The following is a 20,903-nucleotide window of genomic DNA, read 5'->3' as shown; positions in this document are numbered from 1 at the left end:
AATAAATGTTAAATGCTCGCTCAATTGGGGCCCCACAAAAAAGTTAAAAAAGCTTTCCATTCACGTGTAGTTTGTTAGGATAGGACAATATTTGGCCAAGACACAATCTGGAATCTGTAAAAGTAAAATATTGAGAAAATCGCCTTTGAAGTTGTCCATCACAGGTGCAAGGGTTACACCGCGTCTACACCGGACGCGACGTGACAAAATAACACTTTACAACCCATAATAATTTTAGATTTTGTCCACACTGACAATCCAATTAGAACAAGTCGTGTCCAGTGTAGACACTGTATTAGGAGTGTTTGAAACGAAGTAAACAACATGATAATACAGTAATGCTAACTGCAAATGTGATAAAGTGATCTTATTAAATGTTGAAATGCATAACGTTTCCATACCAATGTGCTCGGATTGGTTTGTGAAGTGAATGCAACTTCGTATTTTTCAAACAGGTGAAAGGAGAACAGATGTTTTTAAAAGGTGTTCTGTGTGCACATGGCTGTTGCTCGCATTTGCTGTAATTATACAACATGTTTGTGCACTAACAAGGTTTCAGAGGCAGTTACCACTTATCATGTGAAGCAAGATGCTGGGAGAACAACTGTCGTAGAGGAAAAGCCAAATCCATAACAATACGTTTTGGATTTCCTGCTCACATCGCTAAAATGAAGACATGAGGTAGTTCTTAAATATTACCAGTGGTTTAATGTTGTCTTAAAGGGACAGTTCCACCAAAAACAAAAATTGCGTCATTATTCATTCACCTTGATGTCTCATTTTCTGTGGAGCACAAAAGAAGATATTTTGAGAACTGTTTCAGTGGTTTTGGTCAAACAATGGAAGTCAATGGGTTGCGGTGTTGTTCTTCAAACTATCTTCTTCTGTGTTCTGCAGAAGAAAGCAAGTCAGGCGTGCAAAGAGATGATGGTGAGTAAATGATGGCCGTTTTCATTATTTGGTGAACTTTAAAGTTTTAAAGCATTTTACGGTGTGTTTTTTGAACAAGTACAGCTCTCAACTTGCTCTGAACTCCAGCATGGCCTCTTGACCTCGGCCTATGAGTCCTACAAGTTCCTTCAACTTCAAAGCCAAATAAGGTAGAACAAATAAAGCCGTTTTTTAGCAGGAGCAACTTCAGTCAGATGTTATTGCTTAAACAGTCCGGGAGATAGAAAGTAAAGAAGACATAGGCCTTTCACCTCGTGTTGCCGTGAAAGAGGCAGAGATTTTCCGGGCTGATCCCTGCATTGAGCCCCTTTGCTTGGGAAACTCTTTGATATGTGAGCTGGTTAATCCCTCTGGATGCGATGTCTTCATCTTCCCATCCAAATACCCTTTTATTAACCTTTGACTCCTCCCCGCTCCCTGTTTGAAGAAGCCACGTTTCATTGGCTTTCCCATCTCAGTCGGTGTATCTACACAGACGCCCGTTCCTTTTCCCAAGCCCTGCGTTTGGTAGCGCTCCTGGGGCCGCGGTAGGCCATGTTATGATCGGGTTTAATCCCGGGTCAGATATTCCACTTGTTGAGTCATACACCTTCGCCGTTGGATGGTCGGCGTGCTCGTATTATGGCTTTTCATTTTAATTCCCTGCATTAGGTCACCACGTTTGCGAGAGCAATTAACAGACGCTCTCCGCTCAGGAAATAAGAAGCTTTAGGCGTCTTTGGAAAGGAGAGCGAGAGTGAATTATTTCCCTGGTGATCGGGGAGGGCTTGATTATGCTCTCTACCATTTGTAATCCCTCTTATTGCACTGAGGTCAGCAGGATAATTCCCCTAATAAAGCGCTTCTCATTTCCTATACAGTCCATATTTACGTCTGTTTTGACAAAAGAGGCATTTTGGAGGAAACTTCAAGTATCTATAAAAGCACCTGATCTGTTTCACCGTGTGCATACTTGCAAAGTAGGAAATCTTATTTTAATAGTTCTGCTCCACGACCTCAACCATAACAATGGCTTAGACTGAAAAAGGCCCCCATATACCCATATATAATGCCCTTTTTTAGGGGTCAGCCATTTTGAAGGGTTGTCTAAAACCGTAGTGGGCATGATTAGATCTCATGAGGCACTGCAATAACAAGTGTGTTACCGATGTACACTCAGCGACTGGCCTCTACCCATCTAATAGGAGGCACATGCCAAATTATTTTTGGCAGAAAATGGCGCCCACAGAACTTCCGGCATACTTAGAATCCAAATTCACTCATTGAAAGTAATAAAGAACGAAGGGATTTTAGAGACAGCCAATGTTTATATACAACCACCGGTCAGCTCAGCACCTCTGTAGTAACCATGTTTATTTGGTGCTTTGATTGCTATTGGTATAACCATAGTTTACATGTTTTAACTATGATTTAACATAACCATGTTTGTTTGGTTTGTTTCGGCTTTTCGTAGCTTTTGTTGCGTATAACGAAAGCTTTCAAACTTTTATTCCTGCATAGAGTCCCTATTGATGACATTTTGCATTTGATTTTGTGCATTTTCTGAAGAAAATGCTTCAGGTGCTTGCCTGTACACACAACAGCAGGTACTAAGCCTGGTGCTAGGGCTGGTTGTCAGGGCATTTCCAAGGTGTTCTGAGTGGTTGTTAGTGCATTTCTGTGTAGTTTCTAATGCCTACTGGGCAATCGCTAGGTGGTTACCAAGTCACTTTCCGTTCCCTAGATATGACTCTGGTCCATCCTTCAACTTAAGTCTACTAAGGTTTTTTTTCTATCTTCCAGCAGTTGGAAAGCAATCACTGAAATGAAAAAAAATCATTTTGGTTTAAATACGTCAGAGGACGTAATAATGTAGATAATGCTTGATTTTGCAAGCACACTAATAAACACCTTTTACATTTTAAATATTGAAGGCATTTTTCTAAAGTGTTCAAGGTAATCTCTGTGACACATGCCATTGTTCAGGTCTTAAAAACTTAATTGAAGTTTGGGCTCCAGTGTGTTACCAAAATCCCAGAGTGAAACCGATTCTAAAGAAAACCTGTCTTTTACACAAAAATATAAAGGTAGAATACTTTGTATTAGACTTACATAATAAGGCTAAAACTGTTTAATTGTATTGAATGCAAATGCAATTTTAAGTCTTCAACTTGTAACACACTGAACAAAACAACAAGTAGGATTTACTTTTTTGTGTTCATTTGCATATTTATATATATTAAAAAATTATAATAAAATTGTACTTAAAAAATTATAAGTAAATTGACATTAAAAACTGTGTGCAAAGGCTTGACAAAGATTTTAAAGGGAATTTTACTCTAAAAACTTTTCCAACATTTTTTTCAGTGCAGTTTTCACTACCGCGCAAGAAATCTGCCGAATGCTTTAGCTGTGGGATTACACACACCCCTGTCAATCCCACAATCCATCTCAAGAGTTTGCTCATCTTCCTTCAAAACAAACCCGAAGATAAAAATGATAAAACTTAGTTAAAGTGACCCAAAAATGTTTTGATCATTTACAAACCCTCGTCATTTAAAACCTATATGACTTTCTTTTTTCTGCAGTACACAAAGTTGACTTTACTGTGGTTTTATGTCGACACAATAGAAGTCAAAGTCACCAACTTTCTTCAAAATATCTTCCTTTGAAGAAAGAGTCATATACAGATGATTTCTTCTTTCTTTCTATTTAATTTCACACTGCAACGAGGACATATTCCTTACATGATAATTCACTCATTTACCAGCACCGTATTTTCCCAACTTCCTAATCATTCGAACATTTAAATCATAAGGAAACTAATTTGCTCCTTGCATTATTATGTAGAAGGGGGCGTGCGGTAATACGCACTAATCTGTCATGAGCCGGCGCTAATGGAAATGTGCAGAAAGAACAGCATAATGTGCAATCTCTGTGGTTTCAAACCCCCGTAGATACCCCTTAAGGGGAATTATATTACTCTGACACATTGTGCATACGTTCATAAATCAAATTCGACCTATGGAGAAAGCTTTTTTTGGTTTTCTCTTTCCCTCCCGAGAAGGTGCTCATTTAATAAAACAGAAGTTAATCAGCACGCTCATTTGGGAGCAGACTACCCAGGTAACATTCCTGGTTGTGAAGGGTGCTGGGAATTCAACGCGTATTTAGGTTTTGTGTTTTGCGTATCTCTCTTTAGGTTTTGTGACGATCGGGGTCTAATCATTATCACTCTATGTAGGTGTAACAAAATGTGTCAGATTTATATCGTCGCATGTACATGGCTCTTAATTTAATATCTGATTACCTCCTTCTTAATGCTGTGCATTGCATGCTGGGATACACAGTTGTTTGAAATTCATTATCATGCAGATGATTCGATCGGTGCATGGACTGCTTGGTTACAAGCAATTACATTTCGCTTTGTGTGACTTTCTGAGGTAGATAATGGACATGCACGTGTGTTTCTACCTCGTCTTATCATCAGCCTCACAATGTGTCATTTCTGTGTTTTTCCATCCCCTTTATGCTATCACAGAGGTCACCTTAACAAAGATTTTTAACCGGTATAAAGATTAGCTTTTCATTTTCACAGCTTCCTATTAACAAGGACGTTGACAGTTTTTAATTTACCTTGACTTTCATTTAACTGATTTTGAGAGCAGACTGGTTTTGGAATGTTAGCACAGATTTGATTCTCCTTTCCACTCCACTATCGAAAATTTGAAACATTATCTCTTTCAAACGGTCCTCGCCGCGGTTTTATTCCGATCATGTACCGCGTGAGAGTTCAAAGAAGACCGTGAATGCATTTGTAATGAGCGTGCTCGCTAATCACGCCATAGCATAACGCATAGCCTCTGAGGAGCTACACCAGAGAACATCCTGCAAGCTGCTTCAAAGCTCTGTGCTAAAACATCCAACTATCCTCCAAGGGCAAACTTTTGTTGGGCATATCAATTCCGAAGGTATGAATTTACAAACCACTCGATGAGAACAATCTATCCTTCATACATAAAAAAATATTTTGTTATTACTTTTTATGCAATGCATGTTAAAAGTTAGATTTGATTTGATACTTGATTTTTCTTGACTAACCGTACACGTGACATCACTATGAAGATTATGCAAGACGAGAGAACTGGTAACTTTTGTATTTGTAATTTTTTTTTTAGTTTATATCATTCTTTGGATAGAAGTTAAATATGTATTTTGCGATGGCTTTTTGGGTCTGGCATAAGATTGGAAAGTGGGAAATGTGAATGCTAAAGGCAGGGCAACAAAAAGTTTTCCAAGATAATTTAGATCATTACAACTATTCGGGTTTTTAGCTTTATTAAAATCAACCTCTGGGTCATGAAATTGCCCAAATGTGTTTCCTTTTGCCTTAAAGAAAATGTACATAATCTAGCATATCCGTGGCTAAAACCCATGAATTTGTACGATCTCATTTTATTTCTGTGTTTTTCCATCCCCTTTATGCTACCACAAAGGTCACCTTAACAAAGCGTTGAAAGATTTTTAACAGGTATAAAGATTAGCTTTTCCTTTTCACAGTTTAGCAAAATCTAGCAAATCGGTGGCTAATTCCCATGAACTTGTACGATCTCATTCATACGTTCTCGTACAATATGCTTTCCATCCAATAAGGGTTGTGTTTAGATTGGACCTCCAGGCATGGTTTTGTTTGAATAAAACATACATTTTTGATTGATTCACAACGTATACTCTTAAAACTTTTGGGTTATTTGAACCCATCGTTGGGTCAAAAATTGACAAACCCAACAGTTGGGTTAAATTAACTCAGAATATGGTTGTTATTGACCCAACAATGGGTTAAAAAACCCACCATAGGTTAATTTATAACCCATGGTTTGGGTTCGTCCATTATGACCCAACATTGGGTATTATTCATACAAATGTGTCACCTCGTAAAAAAAAGGAAAGTTTCTTTCCTATGAAATGATGTAACATGCCACTCAAGAACACCTGAGTGCCAACACACTTTCCATACATTCAGTTGGACACTGAGGGTCGAACAGGCTGCCCGCGGTTCCTGTTTCTCTGGTCTAGACGCTACAGCAGTATTGCTTCCATAGATCACGTAAAATTAGCAGCAAGGGCCCCGTCAGGTCCGACGTTGCCACTTAATCTTAGCTTTTTGTCAGAGTGTTGCCATAACAGGTCAAGTGGTGGTCATTAATCAAACGTCCCAGGTGCAGTAGAAGCAGGCGCGTGGGAGGGAGTAACGGAGCGCGGGGAGGTTCGGTTTGGAATGGTACGGAAACTTCTGTGGGAATTAAGGCCGGTCGTAAAACCTTACCCGAGGAAATAATCCAGTCTATTCCATAAAAGATTAAACCCTTTAAAGAAGATGGATGGCCTTTTATACTTCATCTAGCAGGTGTAATCCTAGATTATTGGGGGAATATGTGGAAATAGGGCTTCAGGAAAATGTGAAGGGGATGAGAAATACGTCCTTTCGCTTTGTAGATGATTAAATGTGAAAGCTTATTTGCTGTCCAAATTTGCAAGGATATGAAATTGTACATTTGTGGAGTAAATAAGAGCATATCAGGAATGTGTAGGTACATATCAAAACATAAATGCATAACCAAAAAAGGACCTCAGCTTTAAATATAAGTAGGTTTGTTGGTGAACATTAACTTTGTACAGTAGTTACATTTTCCTGTGAGAAAAGAAACTGAAAATTCTGTGATCATTTCCTCATTTCCTCACCCTCAAGTTGTTCCCAATCTGTATACATTGCTTTGTTCTGATGAACACAGAGAAAGATATTTGGAAGAATGCTTGTAACCAAACCGTTTTTGGCCCCCATCGACTACCATAAAAATAGCTTTATAAATGTTGAACACAAAAGAAGATGTATTGAAGAATGTAGGAAAGCAAAGCATTCTGGGGCACTTTTGACTCCCATTATAATTTGTAAATAGGCCTATGTCTCCTAACATTTACTTCTACGGGTCTTGCATAAGATCCACAGCTACCTGCTAAAGAAAGTTGTCAAGTGTTGGGCTCCACCCCGTCTGCGAGTTCATCTCCTTAAATCTCCGGGATTATTCTTAACTCCTCAAAATCTTGCCCTGGTGCAACATCAAAAGACAAAAACACAAGGGAGCATCACGTAACTTATTAGAGCACAGCTTTCTCTTTCTCTTTTAGTTGCTCTTTTGCCATCAAACGTCTCTTTTTATGCTCTGTGTTAGCAGAATAGGGATTAAAATCTCAACCCTTGAAAAACTCACAAGTAGAGTTTCATGTCATAATTAAAAAGATGGAGCTCTTTAACAATCCACAGGAGCACGGCCAAATTGTTTAAAGCTCCTAATCGAATCTCTTGCTTAAACTTCCAATAGTGTATGACATTTTTGGCACATTCAATTAAAAAACGGATCATTTATTGGGTAGAAGTCAGACATAGTGCACAAAGCAAATTTGGGCTTTCTGGGGAGATGCGATTTTTTTTAAGCCATGAATTATTCAAAGGAGCATCAACAAAGCTGAACCTGATTACGGTGGTGGTACAAAAGCAACACCATGTGTGTGTTAAATAAAAAGTTTGTTGCTCTCATATATGAAAATAATGTCACCATACTCAAGGCAGAACAAATACTTTCAATTTCTCACAGTTAGTACTATTTCTCAGTTATACTGAACATCTCAGTCGTTTGCGATTCTATACCTGTTCTTTAACAGTTTTTATCAAATTCACTTCATCAAAGGCACTGATGCATTTTATCTCTCAACGCGCTGCCAGGAAACAAAGTATCGAAAAGATGAGATACTTTATAGACACGAAATGAGAAAAGGGAACAGGTGAATAATAGACTGTGTCAGTGCTAAATGTGTGAGGGAGATACAGTTAAAAGAGAAAGAGAGAGAGGATTAATTGTGCATTGTGGTTGTTGGGGGAGCATCGCTCATTTGGAGGTTTTGCATGATTTTCACACGTGCCAATTGTCAGATGAAAGAAAACCTTTTCGTTTTTTATTATTTATTGAAGAAAAGAAAGAGAGAGAGAGAGAGCGAGAGAGAGGGTGCGGACAGAAAAAAGATGTGAACCAACACACTTTCATAAGTTAAATACTCCCACACTCGTAACTTTTATTTTGCACCAACAAAAACATCACCCTGCTGCTGAATTCATCTCATTTCTGCTTGTAAGTCAAAGCCGGAGTGTGTCGTTTCAAGTGTATAATTTCCAAAAGCCATTAAGGGAGTGTAATTTTAACAGTCGGCAGCTACATAATGGTAGATAATGAATGCACACATTCATTTTTCAATAAAGGAAGATCCAAATAAACCTGTTATAGAGAGCGAGAGAGAGAAACAAACAAACAGGACAGGTAGTTGAATCAGCGCCAAGATTAAGGTCTTGGGAAAATTGTTGGCTGCCTGGCAACACCTCCTGCCCGACCTTGCCCTCAGCTAGAGTGGCATGGGGGGCATCGCCCCACCAGCCCTTCTGCGCCTGCATGATTAGATAAACCATCGGGGGCTAACCGGGAAAAAAGCACACTGTGCCAAAACAGCTCTTCAACACACCGGTTCCTGAAAGGCTCCGCTAGCTGGTAATGAAGTCTGTCATTCAAAACCGTAACCGCATAAAGAAAAAAGGCCATCACCTAACACTGAAAGATTGTAATCGTGTCCGCTTGGGGAAATGTTGGAAGATTGTTCCAAAGATATTAACAAGACACTTCGTCTTTTTTCTTATTTTAATGGGGGGATGGGATTGTAGGCGTTTTAAAATAGGACTTTGCATGTTCTTTCTCACATAGTTTAGCCTTGTTAAAGAGCGTGTCAAAGTTGCACGGTTATAACCTTTATTTCACCAAAGAAAGTGTGTCGGGAGCAGAATCTCATTAGCATCTAGCAGTTAATAGAATTCAATGGCAGTGCTGTATGCATGTGTCATTTGATAGTATGTCCTCCCTTTGCACCCTGTTAGAAGAAAAGATTTTAAATTGTTCCTTTGTCGGTGGTGGTGGTACCCTTAAAGGTTCCTTTTTGTACCTTTTCAGTAAACAACACATGACATTCTGTGCCTTTCTTGGACCCTTCTAAGGACCTATTGTGTACCAGGGAACAAAACATTTAACTCTATCTTTTACAGAAAAATAAGACTGATGAAAAATGAGTGCCGATAATATTTCCTTCTCCCTTGAGACAATAACTTATCACCAATTATTTGATTAGATTTATGGACCGTGTCGCTGTATCCCTTGAAACGGGGCAAATGAGCTGCCGCCGTCATCGATCAGTCTCCTTCTGAGGAGGTAAGAAAATGTTCTGCACCTTTAAATGGCTACTGCTGGTGTTCTTGCGGCGTGACTGAGAACTTTTCTTCAAGTCTTTGCTAATGAGATGCAGTGAAGTGTCATACACTGCCCGGGGCCTTTGTCTCTCACATCAGTTCCTCGCTAGCACAGAGAGGAGCTGAGCTTTAGCATCATGGTTTGCAAGAACAAAGAGATACTGATTTTTCCTACTGTAGGAAGTCAGTACCGCTTCTTTTGCTCATTTCATGTCAATCATAAACTTGTCTTATTATGGAAGATACATAAATTCTTCTTGAACTAATTTAGATCTGAGGTTCTGCAAACATTTGGAGCAGTTTTATCTCATGATGACGTAAATATATATTTGTGGGCTATTAAATATCTTTCAAATTAGGGCTGTCACAATACGATTTTCACTTCACGGTTATCGTGGCCAAAAGAATACATGACAATACTATGATCATGATATCTATTGGAATTAAATAAATAATCGATGCTAATCGTTCAAATTCATGGTATTTTGTGTGTTTTTTTACAGTGCAGGGAGAAACAGTTTCAGTACCTTCATACATAGCCACACTTCTATGGTGCCAACCACAAAAATGTCGTAGATTTAAAAAATATTATTGTTGAGTTGTCAGAATATACCAGTATTGACAATAACCGTGCTATTAACAACACAGTTATTGATATTGTGTTAATTCTACATATAATATAATAAGATAATATAGATAGTATGCAGCCTCTTGGCTATGATAACCGTGCAGTGAAAATGTGACATTGTGACAGTCCTGTTATATCCTGTTGTATAAGGGGGCATATAGTTCAATGAACAAACAGTTGCATATGTTGGATAGATGGTTGGATATATATCCTATTAAGCATACAAACCATCTGCTATTGATAAATATGGCTTTAGGCAAACAGGATGAGCAGTGGGCACCTTTGGGGTTTACTGAGACCATCATTGGTATGGAGTGTTTGGATAATAAATCAAGATGGACGCCTTTTATCAGAGTTCCTCAGAAAAGCATTCCTCTCCTTTCTCACCGTGTTTCCAGATAATAAGTATTCCACCCCCTTTCTCCTTCTCACAGCTGCGCTCCGTGTTTGGGCAGACTTCACTTACTTAGCCGTGTCCGTTTTAGAGATAATAAAACAAATGACCGCTGATGAATTATATTTGACAGTTTAGTTTCCAAGTGTAAGTATCAATTTCCTTCAGAGGCCGAGATATCAGGGAGACAACTGGAAGACCCCAGCTGCACAATTTGGGATTCGAAGGGGCAATGATTTCCTCTTCCACTGATAAAACACTGTACGCTCGCATCGTTCGTCGCCGCTGATTATTTACCATCGATTTGTTGGTAGTAAATTGTCACATACATACACGCCGCATTCACTCTAGTGTGTTAGTTTAGCGTGGAGTTTAGTTACCGTGCTTGAGTCCAAAGTAAACTTTGATTGTCATCCACATATATATGAAGTCTTTTTAAAAGCATTGAAAATATAAGAGCTTGCAGGGTTTTTTATTCGGGCTGCGCTGTTCCTTTAAATATTGATAACGCCAGACTGATCATTTATCACTCTGCTGATGGACTAGAGTGCTTATATTTTACCATAATTTAATATTTTAAAAGAACAAATTGTATGAAGTTCAGTTGTGTTTGATTTAAGTATCAACTTTGTTTTGCCTAAAATAGGACAAATAAAAATAAGACAATGCATATGGAGGTGTAAAATGAATGCAGACTGTAGAGGTGCAAAAATCTTGATTTGGGTCAATTTAATGAGAAATGTTTGACTTCATATTGAGATCTTCAATAACATTGACGTTCGATTCCAGTCTATTAAATGACAGACTTAAGCAAACGTTTGCTTAACATTTAATGTCATTGATGTGAAATGAATGAAATCTTATCTGTGATTTTTCTTTCTTGTTATCCCTTTCAGCAGTCTTGGTCAAGAACACAAAAGTTCTTCTCACCCATTTCATCGATGATGCCAAAGATTAGATATGGCCGGAGAATTATCTGCTCATTACTTATCATGATAAACTGTGCACCACCGGCATCAATAAGGGACTGCGTTGAAGCAATCCAATTAAGACATGCAAACCTGGAGCCTCATTAGAGTGAAGATCCATGATGATGCTAATGGTTTCTAAGCTAGATCCCGTCTTGAATACTGATTCCTTCCACCCATCACCTCGCACAGGTGAGCTATTCGAAAGGTCATTTTTATTGTCATTCAGCCATAGTTTGGCATTCAAAGGAACAGTGGGCACTAAAATGAAGGCTGTATAATCAACTTCAATTAAAAATTCTTGGTCAATTGTGCAAACCCACAAGAGAAATCAGCTCCGTTGGTAGAACTCATAATAAGATTCTAGTCGTCGTGTTTTTCAAGCGAGACACTTTAGTTATGAGAAGCGGAGACCATGGCTTTCGCCATGAGCCAATCGCATTGTCTTATTGCCAAACATCGATTAAAGAGAACCTCAGTGATGTCACAGTCGATTACCGCTTGACGTGCTGGAAGAGAGACATCAATAAACTCCTCTTGACAAACTGAACGTCAGAACTATGCAGTCATTTTAGTCATTTGGAAGTATGTAAGTCATTGTGATTTTATGAAAAAACATTACACATATACATATACATAGATATATATATATGATGCTTATATATAAAAAATTTTACAATTGTTCCAAATTTCTTTTTATCATCATTTTTTTGAAAATGTATATATAAATGTTTACATGTATTCCTACTTGTTTTTACGTTTTACATTGTTCTTTTGCGATTTTTGCTTAGGTAACTTCCCATCCTTTAGGGTTCCCATTTTTGCCTGTTGACCTGTTGCCATGGCAACCAACATTTTAATCTAGTTACTTTGACTTTTTATGAGCGCGCCTCAGCAGCAAGCGACGAAGCAAACCGAACACACAAATAATTAAAAAGCACTGCTGAATTAAATAAGACTGAAAGCTCTGAGGGAATGTAGCAAGCAAAACGTCTTTTTGCCAATAAATGCCACTGCCATCACTTTCTGCTGAATGCGCAGGGAGGGAGGGGGCAGAGGAATGAACTGACGCAACAAAGATGAAAGCTGACAGCTAGTTGCGTCTGTGGCATGCGAGTCGGTTTGCCGCTCCCGGCGGCGTTCACACACCAGCTGTTGCAGTTCTTCTGTGGGCGCACTGTGTTGCCGATTGAAAACCACCTATTCTCTTGGCAGAGAGTTCAAGCACCTTTAAATTACTTTAAATATGCTTTCCTACTAAACAATAAAAAAACTGCAGTCTGAGGACTGTGTGCAAAACGTACACTGGGCCAAGCAAATATGAAAAGGAGCCATTATAAATGACCTGTTCGCATATCGGTTACTTGGTTACAATACATTACTTGATGCAAATGATTGCATGGAATAAATAGCTTGACAAGCACAGCCTTTTCTTTAAGCAAGTATTTTCTAATTCTTGTAGCTTTTAATGATGTAATTACCAACAAACTTATTTGTCATGGTTCTGTCTCCTTTTGTCTTGATTTTCTAGTCTAGTTGCAGTATCATGACAGAGCCACGTGTTTTGTTTGGAGAGAAGTTAGTTCTTGTTCTTCAGTGCTCGGGTTTGCTAACAAAGCTAGAGACTAGCATTTGAATGAACCAATGAATCTTTACTGTTATTGTATTGAGTAGTATAAGACAATGAAATGCGGTTGAAACGTGGTTTCAGAATAATATATTTATTTAACATGGACCCATGAGAACAGGTGTGCAGTATTGATATCGCCATTTGGTGTGAAGACACCAAAAACCATTTAAAAAAACAAATTTCCACCACATAATAAATGTATGTTACTAGCTGTAATGCTAAACTGTCCGTTCTCAAACCTTTCAAAACAAACCAGTGTTTCGAGCCCAGTTTTATCCATACCACAGGACCTACAGTATGAATCATTATAAATGAAACAAGGCAGAGATTAGAACAAAGCAGCGTGAGTGTGCAGCGCTGTATGTTTATATGTAGTGTGGATGCGCCCCAGGCGTGCATGAGCCTCTCGCTGTTCAATGCACTGAAGCGGGACCTCGGCTTGAGCCTGGATGCAGAGTCTTGGCACCCTGAGCAAGCAGCATCTGCCAGCCATTTTGTGCAATATTCCTGGGGCAAGAAACACCGCACTCACTCGTGCCAGGAGAGAAGAGGAGAGCAGCCAGTCGTAAAGCTTGTACTTTGTTAAATAATTCTGTTTATCTGCAGGTCACTAAGGGGTTAAATGTTGACTCTCGCATACCCACTTAAGAGGCAATTTTGTAATTCCATCTACTCCTCCACTTCTGTGTCGGTTCTCCATTAGTCTTTTCGAGAGGGCCATTCAGCACCGCACGTCAATCACGCAAGCTTATTTTGACACTCGAGTGCGTGCGTGTCTGTCAGCGCATCTCTGAGCGATTCGAGATCTAACGTCTTTCCGGATGTTTTGATAAGTTGCGGCGGAAAATCATTTTCGGTCTGTAATGACATAAATGGGTGAGTTTTAATGCGGTCACAAAATACGCGAGAATTACATTCAGAAAATTGAAAATGAAAATAATCCCCTGCTCTCCTGTTCTCTGAGGTGTTCATTTGAATTCTACAACGTAACCTGCCTTGCACTTAACATGTCTCCAAGGTTAACGTTTTTATTCCAAGACGGAGAGATTCCACAGCGCTCCTCCTTTGATGTTCGTGGTTTCTTGGGGATGCAAGGCCGCTGACAGACCATCTATGATATTGACATTAGAACTCAACACACAGAATGACGGAAATTGATATTTCATATGCCTTCCTTAGGAATAAAGTACGAAGCTGGCCAATCCGGTGTGAGATGAATAATGAACTTGCCTTCAATCTCTTTCACCATTTTGCGTATTTTGTTTCTCTGCACTCTCTTCCTTATTTCACTTTCTCTTTGGAGGATGCTTTTGTTGATCTCTGTTACTCCATAAGCCCGATGTGAGTAGCTATTAAAGGTGTAAAGGAAAACATAGATTTTAGTGAAATGTAAGGATTTCAGAATGTCAGTTTAAATTAGAACTACATCTATGTAAATGGAATCATTATTTCTGCAGTTCCATTTGCTGCCACTAGTTTCTCTGAAATCACACTGAATATTTTGATCGAAAGCGTCACTCACATAAGTGTTTTCCTCTCTAGTTTCACATGGACTTCCCAACCATTCCTTTTTAAAAACATCAGTGCCGTTTTATTTGCAGCTGTCATTGCGCCCCAAGCTCGCGAGCATGCATTCTGCAACTGATTTCATCTGTCAGCTCCGCTGCATGTCCTGCATCCCTCCTTTTTGTATCGGTGTCTCATGCTCGCATCCCAAAAGGTTAATAACCTGCCGAAATGTCAAGGGCACGTCCGAGATGTGTCAGCGGCCCTGCGTGCCGGGGAAGCCAATGCGTAAACCATACCGACTGGAAAGAGCATTGGGGTTCGATTTAAATAAATGCAAGTGGCTTCAAAGAGCCGCACGTCCCTGAAGGTTGTTGGGAAGGTGACCTTTTTCCATTTATTTTATTATGTTTGTAACTATTTGTTTATAGATTTTTCACTTTTCAGTTTATGGTGATTGAAGTAGTAATCAGCGATATTTGTTTCAATTGAAAATGTATTTTTGGTATTTGCTTTAACTGGCTCTCATTTAAAGGTTAATCTCTCTGCTGCCCCCCAAGGTCTGGACCACACATTGAAGTTGTGTTACTGAATGTTTACCAGTGCACCATCTAGTTGAATGTGAACGTGTTTGTTAATCCAAGCTGGATGACCCATAGAAAAAAAAAACATATATACAGCCACGGAAAGACCATTTTAAGGACCATTTTCATTCTTTCTCAATTTACTATTTATGTGTTTAGGTAATCCAATCATTTGTTTCATTCAGCAAACTGCTGAATACCAAATTTCTAATAAAAATATTGTTTCTATTGGCATTTATTTGCAGAAAATAACATAAAAGACGCTCTGTATTTTTTCAGACCCCAAATACTGCAAAGAATAAAGAAGAATTTCATATTCAGCTTTAAGCAATGCAACAGTCATATTTCTATGTAAAGTTGGAATTTGATCACAGTGTTTACATTCTGGATGTGTCTTGTCATGTCCTCAGTCTTTCACATTGCTTTTGGATGACTTTGTCACTCCTGAGGTTTGATTTCGTTGAAGTTCAACAGACACTGGCCTAAATTGGCCACAAAACATCTAGAAATGATGATTAAATGCAAATTTGGAATGGTCTCATAACGATTCCACGGCTGTATATTTTAACTATTTCTTTAACTGTATCTATATGATCCGCAAACATGTCAGTCGTGTTGCAGCGGTGTGCATCATGCCTTCCCTCCCCTGTGTGAGTCTGGCCAGCGCATCTGCTTTTTTCTGAGATCTTGCGGTGGGATTTTACTGACTGAGTTAATGATGTCATTCATCATTCACAGGTCTGGTCTGCACAGGTACTTGGTCTGATGTGAGTTTTAGCTCCAAGCTGCTGCGCAAATGCTTTTTTTATTGATACATTTGTCTGTCTATCACCATTGCACAAAGACTGCATATGGACATATTGTTATTCTCTCACTACAGTAGGTATACACAGGATTACAATTACACACCCGCAGTGCTACTGGAATTAGGTCCAATTCAGCATTTGCAGACTCAATTTGTCTGCGTGTGAGGGCACTCATTACAACGCGTGACTCGCTTTACCATTCCCCTCGCCTAATTCCCAGCGGTTGTCCAGCCGAGAATTGTTCCCTCGCAACAAGCACGATCTCACAATTAACCGCCTTAAACCAAACAAAACCTCTCATGTGTGGAGTGTGGGTCACACACACGTGCAAACACGCACTCAGACCCTTAATACGTCTTCCGCTGGCAATCCTTAATTACAAAGAGCAATTAAAAATACATTTCAGCACTGGCAGACAGCACCTAATTTATCAATGGCATGAAATCCACTATCAGGAGATTCGTTGATTTGTTAGCCTGCCTTTGCCTCTTACTATGCTAATAGAGTACAGCGAATGCCTCGCATCTCGTGTACGGAAAAAAGCGTCCGTGCTTCACACGCGACCACACTGGGTCTCCTAAGAATCTGTATCAGCAGTCGGGGAAGAATAACCTGTTCACAGTCAGCTGTCGGATATTATATCATAAAATCGTAGGATCTACACGTTTGTTAATGAATGTGAGCTAGTCCACTGGGATGGTGATATGCTTTACGGGCTCTGACAATGAGATACTGTATGTGATATTAAATCTGGTGTTGATGCGAATTAACAAATGAAGTGAATTATTCGCTGGAGTCTTGGCAGTAAAAATGCTGATAAATGAATTAGTATACTATATCTGAATTAAAAGTAACTAAACCGATGCATGCAGTATTTAAATGCTAAAATGGTCATGTAGCTCAATTAAGAGCAATGTGTTAATGCAGGTACAAAGATTAAAGTTACAGTGTATGACATTAAGCACCATCTAGCGGTGATGTTGTGCAACCAAACCTCCATTTTGAAGCACTACGGCGGGTGTCACAGGGCTAAGATGTGTTTCGTGTTTCGGCTGATCCATGTAAGTGGACCCATGGTGTATGTAAAACATAACGCATTATAATTTAAGGTCACCTTTGAAGACATAGTTTTGTATATTATATTGTATTTCTCCAAGAAATTACACAATGGACCTTAATCGTAATAATTTCTTTTCAGCTCTAACAAAAGTTTTTGCGTATTTTACTCTTATCACGAATTTAACGTTATTTGCTAAAATCTGTGCTGTTTGCAGGGAAAATTAATTTTGTGTTGCACTCGCTGCAACGTTAAACCTTTTTTTTATGTATTTTATCTTTGGACAATGGAGAGATGACAGCTGAGGCAGAGAAGGATGAAACCTCATAAGTATTGATGATGCAAACACATGCAGGCGCACTGTCCTAAAAAGCCACCTGTGTAAAATCCATATAACCTTCACACATGATGCATTCATTGACTCAAAATTGAGTCTATCAGTGTTAGTTGAATTGATGTCTTAACCGAGGTAAACGCAGATGATAGTGAGCGATCAATACATTGTCCGGTCTCAATCTCAATAGACCGAAGGACGAAAAATTTATCAGTGAGCTGATTACAGGCGATCCGCCTAACCATCGTGCATTAATCATATTAATGGCTGAGCGTTTGGCAACCAAGAAATGTCATCGATTGTGAAAAATCAAGCTTTGACCGCTAGCAAAAATACTGGCTTTCTATGGGACTCCATTTGAACTGTTTATAGTTTTGACCCATGTTTAACTACAGTTTCTTATTTTTATGAGCTGGACTCACTATAGTTTTGTTCACTAACAATGTCCAGATTTCCACCGCAATGTAATTTCACTGTCTCAAATAGCAACATTGTGTTGGAATAAACATTTTTAGAGAGCTAGTACTTTGTGTAGCTTTAATTCGTAATTTTAAATTTTTACACCAGTATTTCACACTTCTACAGTTGCATTATACAGTACATTGCATATACACATATCGCAACGGTTAAGATGAGTTGTAACAATATTTTTACGATAGATTTTCAGAACACGGATAGTATGCTAACTAGATTTTATAATGCACATAAAAACATTGGGTTCTTTCAACCAATCCTTGGGTCAAAATGGACAAACCCAATTGTTGGATACATTTTACACAGAGAATGTTTGTTTTTTGACCCAACAATGGGTAAAAACCCAGCAATTGAGTTGAAACAACCCACATGGGTTAATCTATAACCAAACAGTTGGGGTTGTCCATTTTTGACCCAACGCTGGGTTGAAATAAACCAACAGAGGGAAGATCTATTTTTAACATGCTGCTAGTGTGTAAAGGAAATTCTCTTTCTTTCTGTGTACTTCCCTACCTGCTAAATAAGGAACATGATGATCAACATCTCGCTTGTGTTCATTATTCTTTGTTCAATAAACACTGGATGAATTGTCAGGTACCGGTAGCTAATTATTAGACTGCGTTTAATACGCTTTCAGGGATGTATTAATTGGTGTATAATTAGTTGTGAGTTATTGGTGTCTACAGTAGGAACAGACTCTCTATAATTACGCCCAGATGGAACATACCGAGTGTTGGATGTTCACAGAGAGACTCTCAGCTGAGGATCGTGGATGAATGATCGTTCACAGAGAAATCAAATTGAAATTACTTTGCTAGTATCTTCTGTTAGACCCAGCCAGAGCAGAGATGTCAATGTGGTTGAGAATATGTGTGAAATTACTGCATCATGTGATTTGCATGTTCAAACTGAAAACAACAACATAAATGTATAATGCTGAAGTGTGCAATTTTTACAAGAATATGATTTGTATTCATGATTTGAATAGTTTTTAAACAGGTTTACCAGACTGAAATGCCATTGGTGGAGCAAATACAAAGTCCCAGTCTAAATAATTGGTTGGGAAAGAATAGAAAGAGAGAATGAAAGAAAGGAAAAGTAAAAGACACAAGATTTGATGCGGTTTGTGCAGTTCGTAACATTTCTTATAGGAACAGTTCACCCCAAAATGTACTCACCGTTAAATTGTTTCAAATCTTCCAGATTTTTTGTTCTGATGAACACAACACCATTGACTACCATAATTGGAAAAAAAATACAATGGTTGTCAAACGTGCCCCGGAACTGTCTGGTTACCAGCATACTTCAAAATATATTTCGCCGTGTTCATCAGAACAAAGAAATATATAAAGATTTTGAGGGTGAGTAAATAATTACATAATGTGAACTGTTCCTTTTTTAGATTTTAAACAAGCACAAAAGTTTTATTGTATTTTTTGTCCAGAAAATAAGCAGCTGTATTGATACGGCCCTCTTGCCCTTTCCAATATGGCGGCAGTATGTGATTCAGTGTGGGGCCTTGGTATATACACCTTTCCGGTAAGGTCAACCTTCCAATGGCTTATTTATAGAACAGAACAAAAACATCATCTTTACATTAAAGAAATATATTTTATCAATTGTTTCTTCATCACATTACATTGGATTATAACCCTGCGCTACTGTTTACCCTAAGCATTTTCAAATTAGCGAAAGTGCTTACTAAACAAACACGCATGGCTAGAGAGATGTGAATAACTTCGTTAATGACACACGTTTAAGTTCTGTGGAACATTCTGCAGGCATGAATTCCTTGCGGGCCAAATGTAAATTGTTCATAGGCGTAATATTTCGTGTTTATTTCAATGCAAAAACATGCGCTCAGCCGTTCCGGAAAACTACCAGTCATCAAACTGCAACTTAACTGCCAGTTAACTGCATCCCAAAGCACAGAGAGACGATGACATCACTCTGTCCCGTATCGACGCACACTTCTAACTAGCAATTCAATACGTGATTGGTCGAGCGACGGTATAGCTCTTGTGAATTGCTCCCCGCAGTTCTCGTTCTGTCGAGCCCAGCGGCGTAACGAATTGCGGAGACTTGCATGTTTGTATTGTTTAATTGCCAAGGCTGATGTTTGTCCCGAAGAAGAACAGTCAGCCATCAATTTCTCCTCGAAACGTGTAGAGCACAGCCATGGGCAGTTCGTACACTTGCTCGAGGTGGAGGGCACGAGACAGAGCCGAGGCTATTAATCAAAGGCCGGAGAGACCGGGTATAGCGTGCTGCTTCGCTTATTTCTCTCTCACTCTCTCTCTATCTGTCACGCTCTTTCTCTCTTTTTTCTCTATAGTAGATAAACCTGCGGCTCCCTGAGCTACACTCATTCATCTTCATCCAACCATTTCTGTTATGAGCGTATTAAAAGCTTCATTGTCCTGAAATTAATTTTGATACAAAGGCTCGTTCTGCCAAAGAAAGGCTTGTTTAGCAGCGGCATAACGGAACTGAGACACCCGGGGATTACAGTATCTTAATGGATCTGCGGCATGCTTTAAAAATTCACATTAAGATTATTCTTTTTGTGGTTGACTTCAAAAAGCTATTGCTTTGTATTGAGGTAAATTCACTTGAAGCCGGCTTGTTTAGCGTTTAGTGTTTAGAAGTCGTCGCTTAGTGAAAGTGGACCAGTTTTGTCCTATGTAGTTTTATGCGTTTAAGGAGCTGTTTTAATCAAACATGCTGCACTTTACTTACTAGGCCATTTACATTTGGAAAAGGGTTTAAATTCATCCTGTTTAAAATATCATGACTAAAGTCAAGAGCATTTAGATGAGCAGTTGTAGCTGTTATGTCACAGTTTAAGAAATGTTGTCATTTATTCACCCTCATGTCAATGAAAACACGAATACGACTCTTTCATCTGTGGAACACAAAAGAAGATATTTTGAGCAATGTTTTGTGTTCATACAATGGAAGTCAATGAAGTACAATGTTGTTTGGTTGCCACTGTTCTTCAAAATGTCTTCTTTTGTGTTCTGCAAATTAACAAAAGTTTACTTTGAAACAATGTCATTATCATCATGTACTGTACGTCCACCTGTCATGTGTTTTTATCCGTCTGACATCAACCATTCATGTTTCTATAAATGTTTATAAATATCGTACTTGTTGTTCCAGATGATCTCTATTATCCTAAAACATCAAAGACCAGATTAGTCATCATTGATCCCATACGAGAAATGATGAACGTTGATGCTTTTCTGTAT

The sequence above is a fragment of the Barbatula barbatula genome (assembly GCF_947034865.1).
Source record: "Barbatula barbatula genome assembly, chromosome: 7".
NCBI classification, from domain to species: domain Eukaryota; kingdom Metazoa; phylum Chordata; class Actinopteri; order Cypriniformes; family Nemacheilidae; genus Barbatula; species Barbatula barbatula.
The sequence above is the reverse complement of the archived record's forward strand: the minus strand, read 5'-3'. Positions refer to the sequence as shown.